At 42.3% G+C, this 13,122-nt stretch overlaps 1 protein-coding gene across 5 annotated transcripts in view; it reads right to left on the bottom strand.

Moving 5' to 3' along the window:
• Positions 1-12,139, bottom strand: part of arhgap28 (Rho GTPase activating protein 28) — a 182,307-nt gene extending 170,168 nt beyond the window's left edge. For 2 of the 5 annotated variants that reach the window (XM_052023583.1, XM_052023585.1), the window contains exon 1: positions 11,538-11,645. The gene's annotated coding sequence lies outside the window, so the exon portion shown is untranslated. Of the gene's footprint in view, positions 1-11,537; positions 11,646-12,126 lie in introns of those variants that run through there. The other 3 variants (XM_052023584.1, XM_052023586.1, XM_052023587.1) reach the window with 3 other exon arrangements.
• Positions 12,140-13,122: the final 983 nt, after the last annotated feature.

A 13,122-nucleotide genomic window follows, 5' to 3' on the forward strand; every position in this document is an offset into this window, starting at 1 on the left:
AAAAGAATGCTACCTCTGAGCCACATCTGGTGCCTCTGTGGAAACAGGCTGCATGAAGCAATCACTTCCCTACAGAAATACAGTACTGACTACTGTCTGGAAGGAGGTGGGCACAAGAAATACTGGAGCTTAGAAGCCCAGACTTAAGAACAGCTTCTTCCCCACTGCCATCAGACTTCTGAACCAATAGACTCTTTCACATCTCCTTCCCAGTGGTGCTGCTAGGTTCTCAAACCCTTAATTCTACCTCTTCCATTATTGTCATTTTAGAACTTCTTTTTGCACTACTATCTTTGCACCATCCTATTGTTTTGCACTCATTGCTGTTTTTAATATTACTGTGTATACTGTTTCCCCTATGAACTACATTTGAGCAAGGAATTTCATTGCACCCTGGTGTATATGACAATAAACTAATCAGAATCTACATCTGTCTTAAAACCAAGAGAAATACTATTTGTTTAAAGAAAGCACATCTGAAGAGAAACTATTACAGAATACCAAGTTGCCCATAAGTTGAATACATATGTATTGGAGGCTGAATTGGACAGACCTTAAAGGCAAGGATCACAATGTATTATTATTCTTCACCAATTGCTCCATCTTTATGTAGTCTGCTTTTTTAAAAAAAATAGTACTGGCTACATATGCCAATAGTATCTGCACTGTTCATTACTATTCCTCAGCAGCGGACCAATATAGAATAGAGTGGGGACCACATTAAGCTAGCTTCCGCCGAAAAGAAGCTCGCAAACAGGAAGCAGACTATGACTCCAGCAGCGGCTAGGAGATGTTCTGGAACACATTCACGGCTGAGAGACAGTGAACAGCAACACAATGTGGGATAGAGTGGGTTTTGCAGCTTTCAGCAAAACACCAGAAGCTTTGGAAGAGGAGAGGTGACCCACATCAGGAGACCAGGATGCATTCAGAGAAACAAGAGGTTGGGGAGGAGGCCATAGTGGTTAGTGCTCAGTCAATAAAGGAGCTGGATGTTCCACAACATGAACACTTCAGTATGACATGGCTAATGACAGTGATGACATACTAATATGGGAGAAGGGCCTCACCAGTTACTGCCATTGGTCAAGGCAGTAACTGGTCATCCTGGACATCGCTGGTAGGAAAGAGAGAGAGATGGAAGAATAAAGGGAGAGACATCTCACAAACCAAGGCAGGGATCATCCATCTTTTATTATGTTCACTCTGATTGTTCACTCATTACTGGGCATAGAGCCAAACCCACACTATGATATAATGTGGACTAATACATAACTATGTCTGTATGCCAACTTAAAATGTTGTTTACATGCATTAATCTTCTGTTTTGTAGAATCTACCAGGGAGCATCACATTTTGTACAGCATTGTCTTTTAGATGGTGTCTCATTCAGGTGCAGATAAAGCACACACAATATTGGTAATTGGTTTATTGTCACATGTACCAAAAAAACTGTTTTGCATGCCATTCATACAGATCATTTCAAAACATAACTACATAGTAGTAGTAGTAGAAAGGGAAAAGCAATAACAGACTGCAGAATATAGTGTTATGGTTCCAGAGAAAGTGCAATAAGGTGCAAAGGTCATGATGAGATGGATTGAGAGATCAAGAATTCACCATTATTGTACAAGAGGTCTGTTCAAGAGCCTTAAAACAGCAGGATAAAAGCCGTCCTTGAGCCTGATGGCATGCGTTTTCAAGCTTTTGTACCTTCTGCCTGATGGGGAGAAGAGAGAATGACTGGGGTGGGTGCGGTCTTTGATTATGCTGGCTGCTTTCCCAAGGCAGAGTCCATGGAGGGGAGGTTGGTTTAGTGCAGGGGACATCCCCCAACATTGTGTGTGAAATGCTCTGTTCCTCATGATCAAATGGCTACATGTTGATGGAATGGAAGCCTTACTGTACAAAGACAGTGTGGCTTTGCCTTAGAACTTGAAGGATCACATGTATCCATTAATGGTCCTTGCAACTTGAGTAGTCCTTGAGTGTGACAACATTGGACATCACTGATGACTTCTGTTACAAAGTGTGGTCAATAAATAGAGCTTTACTTATAAGACTCAAAACTAGGTGCAAAGCAAAAAAAAAATCCACAAGTAACATTCAAATTTATAGAACCCCAAATGTGTGAATGCTTTCATTTGTTTAGGATTTAGATCAAAATGTTCAAGTACTCAAAGGAGAAAGAACAGTTCTCTTGGAGTAAATTCAGCAATGTGTGAAATTTAAATGTAGCTACTTTTGGAGGGGCACATGAGAAAGATAAATATCATGCACATTACTGCATTGGCATAGGTACTTAATGGTTATTGGGTGGCCCCTCCCACTCCTGGCCCCACCCCTGCACAAGTATGAAAGGGGAAGTTGTTGATGATACTATAGTTTCCTGCTTATCTAGTAATTACCACATTCCTGTTTTCAGGAGCTTGCTTAGGTTCCTCTGTTCCTACATTATAACTGGCTACACATCTAGGTAAAATGCATTGGGATGAGGCACTATATAAAGAGGAATCAAGGGGAGAGAGAAAGAATCCTAATGTGTGGCAGTGAAGCCTCAAAAGGTGGCATTGTATACTCCTGTATCTTAATGTCCTTCATTTTCAATTCCTGTCGCACTGTTTCCCTGCTCCCTACTGTTTTATACACATCCTTCAGTCAATGGCTGTCGTTTCTGTACCTTCCACTTTATTACAGTCAATCCTTTTTATTTCATGTACTTCAAGGATTCCTTCAGTACTTGGAGCCAGTCAACTTATTATGTCCCATAAGTCTTTCTGCTGTCAACAAGCACAAGTCAAGAATATGATAGAATACCCTCCACTTGTCCAGTACAGTTTCACCAGTATTCAAGAAATTCAACCCCACCTGGGACAAAGTAGCCTACTTAATTGGTACCTTGAAATTCATTCACTCAACCACTGTTGTACAGTGGCTGCAATGTGTACCATCTACAAAAATGTACCACAATTACTCAGTTTTCACACGACTTAGAAATAAACTGCTGTTCCTTTGTTGTTGCAGGGCCCCCAAGTCTTGCAACTTCCTCCCCAGGAACACTAAGGGAGTACCTTCACCAGAAGGACAGCTGTGGTTCAAGGCAGTGACTCACCATCACCTCCTCAAGGGCAGTTAGGGATGGGCAGTAAATGCTGACCTTGCCAGTAACACCCCCATCCTGGATGAGGAATAGGCTGTAGAATCGTGCTGCCTAACTCCATGATTCAGTCACAGACTTAGGCCCAGCTCAACACTCCTCCACATGAAACAATATCAGCATCCACCCCTCTCCCAGCACCAGACATTCACACGGCAGGAGAGATCCTAGTTCGTTGCAGCAGCAGGCTCAGGTACAATTTATTTCTGTTGGTCTTTTCACTTTGTGCCCCAACTTTTTAAAAAGATACATTTTCAGAAGTACTCTCCGATTGCAGCACCTCTGAAGAGAAAAGAAACAGTAAATCCCCAGCTTAATTTTGAGGAGGATACAACAAACTGCATTAATTACATCCCAAATTTAATACTGAAATCAAAATAAACAATCTTTGCCCTTGCATTCAAGACGATAGTGGCAACCATTTTCTTGAATGCAAACAGACTTCCAGCTGTGCAAGATAATGGGCCAAATCATTCTGCTAAGACTGGTAGATCAGTGTTAGTCATTTACTCCCAGTTAAGTACATGCCAGATTTACATGGACCTGCTCCAAGTCTGAGGAGCTGAGGTGACAGACACTGGCATATCTATCACTCTGCTCACGGAGTCCAGCAAAGGAGCCTTGGTGTACAAGGATTCCCTAGTACTCCACCCTTGGAATCTGTTTCTGCAGGCCCTAGTGTAGGATCAGAGCTCCCATTCATTTGAATGGAAGTCCCAGCCCAAGAACATGACAATCTATGGCTAGGCCATTTGGCCCCTCATGTCTGTTCTGTCATGAATAGGATAGTTTGATCATTAATATCACCCACTTTCCTGCACCAACCTCATATCCATGGAGATTCAGAACTTATTTTTGCCCCAGATTCCAGCATTTGCAGTCTCCAAGTTATTGTTTTTTTAAAATGGTATTTTGATTTTATAATTTCATCATTGTGTTGTTTAATCATTTAAATATTTTTAATTTATAACACCTTTAAGAGATTTTAAATGTCAGATTAGAGACATATAATATGTTTAAATTTAGAGTTTTTCTAAAATAAACAGAAAGCAGCTCCAGCCCAACCTTGCCTCCCATCACAGTCTGTCAGAGTGTTTCCTGCAGAGGAGCCTCAGTTGTACTCCAGCGGAGACCCTGGTTGTTACGGAGGTCTCAAACGTCTAATTCCTGGGGTGGGGAGCCAACTTGTTTGACCTTTTTCCAATCAGCCTGGGTAAGTGTGAATAGGCAGCAGCCATGGGCTGAATCCACCTCAATAGCAATACAAAACACCAAGTAAAACTAGTTTGTGTTAGCTTAACTACCAAGGAGGACATTTAAAACAAAAACACAAGCTTTCTTCAAAAATTCCAAAGGGAGTATGGATGAAGTAAATCCCTCCTAATGTTGTGTAATTACACTCACTTTGAATACCACAAACCACAAAGATTCCATATTAAATCCCTGGTATGTGCTGAGATAGCCAAGGAGATTGTTATTTGCCTCTGCTCCCCAGGGCTGAGGAGAGACGAACAAATGTCACTGGATTTTCATGCACTTAAGTCATTGAATTGGCTTTCATTAAACTGATAAGGGCATGCAGAAAATAATCTAATTTACTAATAGAATTGTGGCATTCTGGTTAGAGGTGTGCAAGTTATACTACAGCTATACAATGCCCTGATTAGACCACATCTGGAGCACCTGGTCACCACACCTTAGGAAAGAGGACAAATTTACTGGAATAACACTTAAATTCTCAGCATTATAATTTTACAGAGAACACAGTATATTCCTTGGAATTAGGAAAGAAATGACTAGATTGCAGCCCTCAACATATTACTGGAAATTGATAGGTAGATGGTGGGAAACCTTCTGTGGTTTGGGGAATTTTGGATTGGAGAACAAATTTCAGAAGTTGTTTGGGAATATTTCAATGTGTGTGGAGTGACAAATGTTTTAAATATTCTTCCATCAATGGCTATTGGTGTCAGCAGAATTGCAAATGAGCTTTTGTTAACAGAGCAAGGGATTATGGGGTAAAGATGTGTATATGTCAGATCACAGGTAAGCCACAAATCTGACCGAATGTCAGAAGAGGCTCAAGGTGCTAACTGGCCTTCTCTTGTTCCTATGCTCTACACCTCAATTACTCCTTTGTGAACCTGATGAAAGGTGGAAGGGTGTTGGGCTGCCACAGAACTGGAGTACCTGCGATGCTACCCCTGGTGGAACCAACAGCTGGCATTCACTCTATCAGCTTAATATTTTAGTGAAGTGGCAAATGTCAGCAAAATAAAAGAACTGGTCACTTTGGTGGGGGGGGGGGGGTGGTGGTGGGGGGGGGTGGTGTGTGGTGGGGGTGGGGGTGGTGGTGGTGGGGGGGGGGGGTGGTGGTGGTGGGGGGGGGGGTGGTGGTGGTGGGGTGGGGGGGGTGGTGGTGGTGGGGGGGGGGTGGTGGTGGGGGGGGGGGGTGGTGGTGGGGGGGGGAGGGGGCACAGGTGGTGCAGATGCTCCTGTTTACATGCAGAGATCAAGAGGGTTCAGAGCTTCAAGTTCCTAGGAGTGAACATCATCAATAGCCTGGCCTGGTCCAATCACATAGACGTCACGGCCAAGAAAGCTCACCAGCGCCTCTACTTCCTCAGGAGGCTAAAGAAATTTGGCATATCCCCTTTCACCCTCAAATTATCAATGCACCATAGAAAGCATCTTACTTGGATGCATCACAGCTTGGTATGGCAACTGCTCTGCCTGGACTGCAAGGAACTGCAGAAAGTTATGGACACAGCCCAGCACGTCACAGAAACCAGCCTCCCTCCCCACTTCTCGCTGCCTCTGTAAAGCAGCCAGCATAATCAAAGACCCCACCCACCCCAGACATTCTCTCTTCTCCCCTCTCCCATTGGGCAGAAGATACAAAAGCCTAAAAGCAGGTACCACCAGGTTCAAGGACAGCTTCTAGCTCACTGTTATAAGACTATTGAACAGTCCCCTTGTATTACCTCAATCTACCTCATTACCTCAGCTCAGTGCAATGCAAGCAGACATTCTCTAACACGTCATTCTGTTATTGTTTTCCCCATGTACTATCTCAATGAACAGTTGTAATGAATTGATTTGTATGAACGGTATACAAGTTTTTCACTGTACCTCAGTACATGTGACAATAATAAACCAATTTACCAGTGGCTGTGGGACATTTTATTATGCTGTTAGTGCACTCTTTAAATGCAAGTTCTTGCTGTGGAACTACACATCACTTAGAGATAAGAGGACCAAAGTGGCAAAAAGAATCACTGCCAGTGAATAATATAATTGCACAAGGCAGGTGTGCTGGGATCACATGGAGCGTTAATGAAATTTCTTGGGTCATCTCCATTTAGCAACAGATCAATCGATTTCGTCAGTAATGGAACCACATGGTATGTGACAGCTGGCAAAGGTTAAAAACCAGACAGGGTTAAAAAGGTCACTGAGGTCCAATACTTATACTATTCAGTCAATAAACATGAGGCACTGTCAAAGTAGATTAGTCATAGAGGTTTGTTGAACATGCAGAAAAAAAGCAATGTAAATGGCAGTTGTTTACATCAGATTACAGGGACATGGGACTTGGGCCAACTAGTCCACGCCAGTGTTCATGCCCTACCCATCAAATCCTTTCAGCATAACCTTTTATTCCCTTCTCCCTCATTTGCTCGTGCAGCCTCCCCTTTAAAAGGTACCTACACTACTCATTTCAGATACTCTGTGATAGCAAGTTCAACATTAACATCTGAAAACTACATCTCAAAAAAACATTAAAATTTATCCACATCTGTAAATGTTGGCCCCGGGGATACAGTGATCCTGATGTCCATAACCCAAGTAAACATTTTTCATGTTTGAACCTAGATAGTTTTCTCAAAACTGTGCCTCAGAGTCTTGCTGAGTCATGTTATTCCTCAATGTTACCACGTGCCTAATAGCAACTGAAGGCTATTGGTTATAGCCTAGATAAGAGACCTCCAATAAAACTAGACCAATGTGATCCCAGCATTTCAAGATGCAGATCTATGGAGAAAGGAGTGGGAAATGAACTTTAGAATTAGCAGAAGTAGACTGATCATCTCCCTATGCCTTCTCCACCATTCAGTAAGATCATAACTGATTTTTTTTTCCCAAAGCCTCAACACCACTTTGCTACACTAATGTCACATCCTTTGATATCTAAAAGTCCCATCTTTCTTTTCTGTATTCAGCGACAACCCTCTTGGGTAGAGAATTCCAAAGATTTATTACCCTCTGGATGAAGACATTTCTGGGATTGACACCATTGCTCCAATAGGAACTGATGTAGATTCAGTGGACTCAATAGCATTTTTCCGTGTAATTCTATCCATAAATGCAACAACATAAAAGTTTATATAGCTATTTTAATGTGGAGAAATATGCCCCATGGCACTTCACTGAACCTATTATTGAAGAGAAAGTTGAAATCAATTAATGCAAAGAGACATTGGTCAAAGAGGTAGCTCTTTAAGGAGGAAAGAGGTGAAGAAGCAATGATATGCAGGGAGGCTATACTAGGATCAGGGCCTGTCACTAATGATAATGGTGGAGCAATTAATTTTGGGGATAATTAAGAGGCCAGAAGCAGAGAAAATCAGATTATAGGATGGAGGAGATTGCAGCAGTAGGGAGGGGCATGATCAGTACAAATTTGAAAACAAGGGACTGCTGAACCCAGACCCATTATTAACTAATAAGCACAAGGGGCATGGGTGAACAGAACCATAGAACGATACAGCACAATATAGGCCCTTCAGCCCACCATGTCGTCCTGCAAATTAAGACACAGCTACCAGGGAATGGGATGACCTCAAGTTTATGGAGAGTTGAATAAGGCAAGGTAGTCAGCAGTGTGCTGAAGTCTAGAAATAACAAAGACTTCAGCAACAGATGTGTTAAGTCAGAGGCAGAGTTGCCTAGGTTTTCCTTCTGGAGGTAAGAAAAGGCGATCTTACTGATGCTGTGGATGTGTCAGAAACTCAATGTGGTGCCAAATGTGACACCCAAAATTATGAAAAATTAGGTTCATTTTCAGATGGTTGCCAGGGAAAGGTTTGGAACCACTGGCTGGGGAGCAGGAGATGATGGGGACCCAACACAATGGCTATTGAAATGTTACTGTTTTACCCATGTGGAGCATCAATATGGGTAAAATAAATTATCTTCCAACCAAGGCAGCTGGCAGTAGAAGTTAGAATTCACTTGTACTTAGGACCATTGGGGTGGACCAGAATTATTCCTAGTGTTTGGCCATGGGTCTCATTTCAACAGAGGCTACATAACAAACTGCCATCCAACAAGTGGGAAATCAAGACCAAGTCACTGCTGGTATCACTGTATCCCTCAGTCAAATGAGGGGGTTGGGGGGAGAAGGGAATAGGAGCCTGGATAGACAGAACTGGGAGGCTGATGGAAAAAGGAGGCAAGGTAATTGGGAGACAGATTGGCCAGCAGCTGTGAAAAGGAGGTAGCGGTGAGTGCAAGTGTACATCACTTGACCCAGGCAAGGGTTTTGACAAAGGGTCTTCAACCTAATAGATTAACCCTGTTTCTCTCTTTCCACTGCTGCTGCCTGACCTGCTGAGTGTTTTCAGTATTTGCTGTTTTAATTTCAGAGGAATCAGAACCCCTATTTACTTCCTCCACTAATAAGGCAGAGAGCAGCCAAACACATGTGATAACTTCCTGAACATCATACTGAGTGTCTTGAAGGTCAATTAAACAGTCATTGCTGGGACAAAATTTTCCAACAGTGAACCTTGGATGGTCTACACCAAAGTCAGTTCTCAGCTTTGCCATTGTTTACACTTGCATCACAGTGGCACAGCTAGTGGAGCCACTGTCTCACGACTCCAGTGACCCAGGTTCAATCCTGACCTCTGGCAATATCTGTGTGAAGTTTGTGCATTCTTCCTGTGGCCATTTGAGTTTCCTCTGGGTGTTTCAGTTTCCTCTCACATCACAAAGATGTACAGGTTGGAAGGTTAATTGTAAATTCTCCTTCCTCTCACCTTAAACCTATGCCCTCTGGTTTTTGATACCCCCCACCATGTGAAAAAGATTCTGACAGTCTACCTCATGTCACATGATTTTATATACTTCTATTAGGTCCCTTTTAGCCCCCTATACTCCAGGGATAAACAAATCCAGCCTATCCAGTCTCTCCCCATAATAAAGTCCTCCAATCTGGGCACCATCCTGGTGAATCTCCTCTGCACTCTCTCCAGTACATTCACATCTTTCCTATAGGGTGGCACACCATACTCCAAGTATGGGCTAACCATTGTTTTGTAAAGCTGCAACCCAATGTCTCAACTTTTATATTCTATGCCCCGACCTTTGAAGGCAAGCATGCCATATGTTTTCATCAGCACCCCATCAACCTTCATTGCCACTTTCAAGGAACAATGGACTTGAAATCCTCAGTCCCTCTGTTCTTCAATATTCTTTAGCGCCCTACTGTTTAATACATGTCCTACCTCAAATGACTTCCCAAAATGCATCACTTTACGTGTTGGGATTAAATTTCATTCTGTTCGATTCTCTGCCCAACTTTCCATCTGATCTTACTATCCACAACGCCATGTCATCTGCAAACTTACTAATCATACCTCCTACATTCACATCCAAGTCATTGATACACATCCCTGCAGTACATCATTAGTCACAGACTTCCAACCAGAAAAGCATCCTTCCATTACTACCCTCTGCCTCCTATTATCAGGCCAATTTTGGATCCAATTAGTCAGCTTACCTTGGATCCCATGTGCCTTAACCTTCTGGACAAGCCTACCATGCATGCAATTGTCGATGCCTTACTAATGTCCATATAGACAATGTCTTTTGTCCTGCCTTCAGTCTCCTTAGTTACCTCCTCAAAAAACAAATTAGTGAAACTGGATTTCCCCACACAAAACCTCGCTGACTATCTCCAATCAACTCCTTCCTTTCCAAACATACCACAAATCCTATCCCTTAAGGTTTTCTCCAATAACATCCTTGCCACTGATGTAAGGCACACCAACCTGTATGTTATCTGGTTTATCCCTGCTGCCCTCCTTAAAGGAGCAGCATTACCTGTCCTCCTATCAATTACCCATAGACAATGAAGATGCAAAAATCTCATTTAGTGCCCCAGCTGTCTCCTCCCTCACTTCCCATAGCATCCTGCGAGAGAGCTATATTGCTGTAGCTATACTGTGCTGTAATGTTCTAGATCTTGTCCAGCCTTGGGGATTTATCAAACCCTTACACATCCCAGTAATATTTAAAATCTGCTCCATAACACTGACCTGCTCCAGATTATCCATGTACCCCTCCCTGAACTCATCATCTTCCATATCCTTCTTGGTGAATACAGAAGAGAGGATTCATTTAGGACCTCACCCACATTGCCTGGTTCTATACATAGATTACCCCTTTGGTCCCTATCGGGACCCACTCTTTACCTAGCTACCCTTTTGCTCCTGATATTCTTGTAAAGTGAGGAGAATACAAGTGGGTAGGATTCATTTTCTTAAAAAAAATGGAGAGGGCTTTGTTGTCAGCATCAACTCAGTGAGCTGAAGGGCCTGTTTCACTGCTGTAAATTTCCATGACTTGATTTTCAAAACCAATTCATTTCCTAACTTTCCACTAAACATTGCCAAGTGGTGTCAATAATATTACAGCTCTCCCAGCATCTTGTAGTGAAGATATGAGGGGTTTTGATCATAGTTTTCAAACTACACCGTGGGTTGTTTCTCATACAAGGTATTGTGGTGGGGAACAAAAGTATTCAGCCAGTTTATGTTTCATAAATGCAACTGCTCAAGGAATGAGATGATTCAGGCTATTCTCACCAAACATTCTTATGCGAGCATCTTTTGAGGCAGACTATAAATATAGCAGCATTTTTTAAAAAAAAAATGTGGCAGAAACAAGAAAACTGAGGGAAAGAGGGAGAGAAAGAGAGGTCAGATGAAGCAAAGGTGAGAAAGAAATCCGCAAGACAGACGGAGAGAGAAACAGAAGAGAGGAGAGAAAAGAAGGGTAACAGACATTCGCTACAGGGGAGTGTTTAGAGGCTATGGAAGAAAACTGCTCAAATATAAAGAGTCTTGATTATGAAAATTAAATCAAATTTATTAAAATGGTGATTATTAAATGTACGTCTCCACTGTTCTGAAATTCTTAAAAATTTCCGTGAGAAAACCCCGTCGTATAAGGCACTCTAGAATAAGAGCTATGTTACACACCAGGTAATCTAACGCAGGGAGTACGTTTGACTTTCAATCAAAACACCTTATAAATGGTAACGAACATCAATTTATTTACTCTAAGTTTACATCGGATTTCAAATGTTTACCTGTGTGTCGGAGAAAGACTTGAAGGAAGTTCAGTAACACAGCTTTGATCCATTATTGGTATTCTTGAGGGGGAATAGGAATGATAGGCTGTCAAACCACCACTGCCTGAATCGTTATCTCCATTATCATGGCACATGCTTCGCTGTACTCAGTGACAACACCTCTGAAAGTCGTCACATACTGTAACATGCAATTCAGGCTACAAAGCGATCCGAGGGACAACAGGTCTCTCCCTCTCACCCTGCCTCGCCACTGCTAGCCGCCTCAAACAACCAAGTATCCAAAAAACTCGGAGGACGAAACAGGGTATTGGGATTAGCATATAGACAACGCCTCCCTAGACAGTGGGCAGCGGCACGCATCCGGAGGTATCCAATCTCTCTCGAAAACCACAGAGGGAGATTATAGTTAACCATTCAAAATTAACAGGGGTAGTAGAAGCAGAAAATGTTTGAAATACTTTGCAACTTATCTTTCCACACAAGCTGCGTTGTTCATGAGGGTTCCCCCGTGCCCTGTCCCTCTAGAGACAGTCGGTATCTGGAACAAAAGTAGTTTGTTAGGGAGAAAACGGTGCTGTTCACTTACATGCTGCTGAGAGGTGTTCCTTTTGTAAACTGAAACCTTGTAGCGCAGCCAAGAAAAATAGTGCGCTGTCAGTGTGTCTCCATGAAAAATTCAGGAAGTGGATTGCATAGTTGTTTGAACAGGCGAGGTAAACCCTTCGAAGGGTCAAGGCACTCGCACAGTCAAGCTTCCTGGCCAGTGGAATATGTGACATGCTCAGAGCGAAACTCAGTCTTAGGCATTTAATTGTACTAAGTACGGCTCCTCCAGGAGACCCAGTCGTAATAGCTGTTGTCTCAGAGCAGATAAGTTTCAACTTCAAAGAATAACAACGGCTATAACAAAAACAGAAAATGCTCAGCTCAGGTCAGACAGCATGTGGGGAAGGAGAAATAGGGCTAATGCTGAGTGTTCCCAGCATCGTCTGGTTTTATTTCAGATTTCCAGCCTCTGCAGATTTTTAATTTTCAGTAACAATTTCGAATTAACGTCACGAAAATGTTTTAAACAGTAGTCTCGTTTAATTTCACCTGACGATCTATTTTACCATGTTGTTCCAATCACCTGACTAGAAGTTATCTGGAAAATGCAGACTCTCAGGCGGTAAAAAATTTTTTCAGATTCTTCACCGGTAATCAATCATGCATCAGTTCTGGATTCACAGGTAAAATAGCGCCAGAAATCAGTTGCTTATCTGGAGAACTGGTGGGGCAAAGCCTAATTAACCCTGTCACATGCAAGATCAATGGCTGCTTAACTGCTGCACATTTAATTCCCTGAATGAGCTTTCAGTAAAATACCGTTCAAAACTCTCCGGGAGACTTTATTAAAGGGGAATGGTAGTATAGTGGTTAAATTACTGGACTAGTAATCCAGACATATGAGGTATGGGTTCAAATCCCATCACTGCAGCTGGGAAATTTTAAGTTGTTAATTAAGTAAATCTGGAATACAAAGCTACACTGACATTAAAAAAAATGATTTGCCAATGTCCTTTTGGAAAGTAAATTTATTGCT

The sequence above is a fragment of the Pristis pectinata genome, chromosome 9, assembly GCF_009764475.1.
Source record: "Pristis pectinata isolate sPriPec2 chromosome 9, sPriPec2.1.pri, whole genome shotgun sequence".
Taxonomy (NCBI): domain Eukaryota; kingdom Metazoa; phylum Chordata; class Chondrichthyes; order Rhinopristiformes; family Pristidae; genus Pristis; species Pristis pectinata.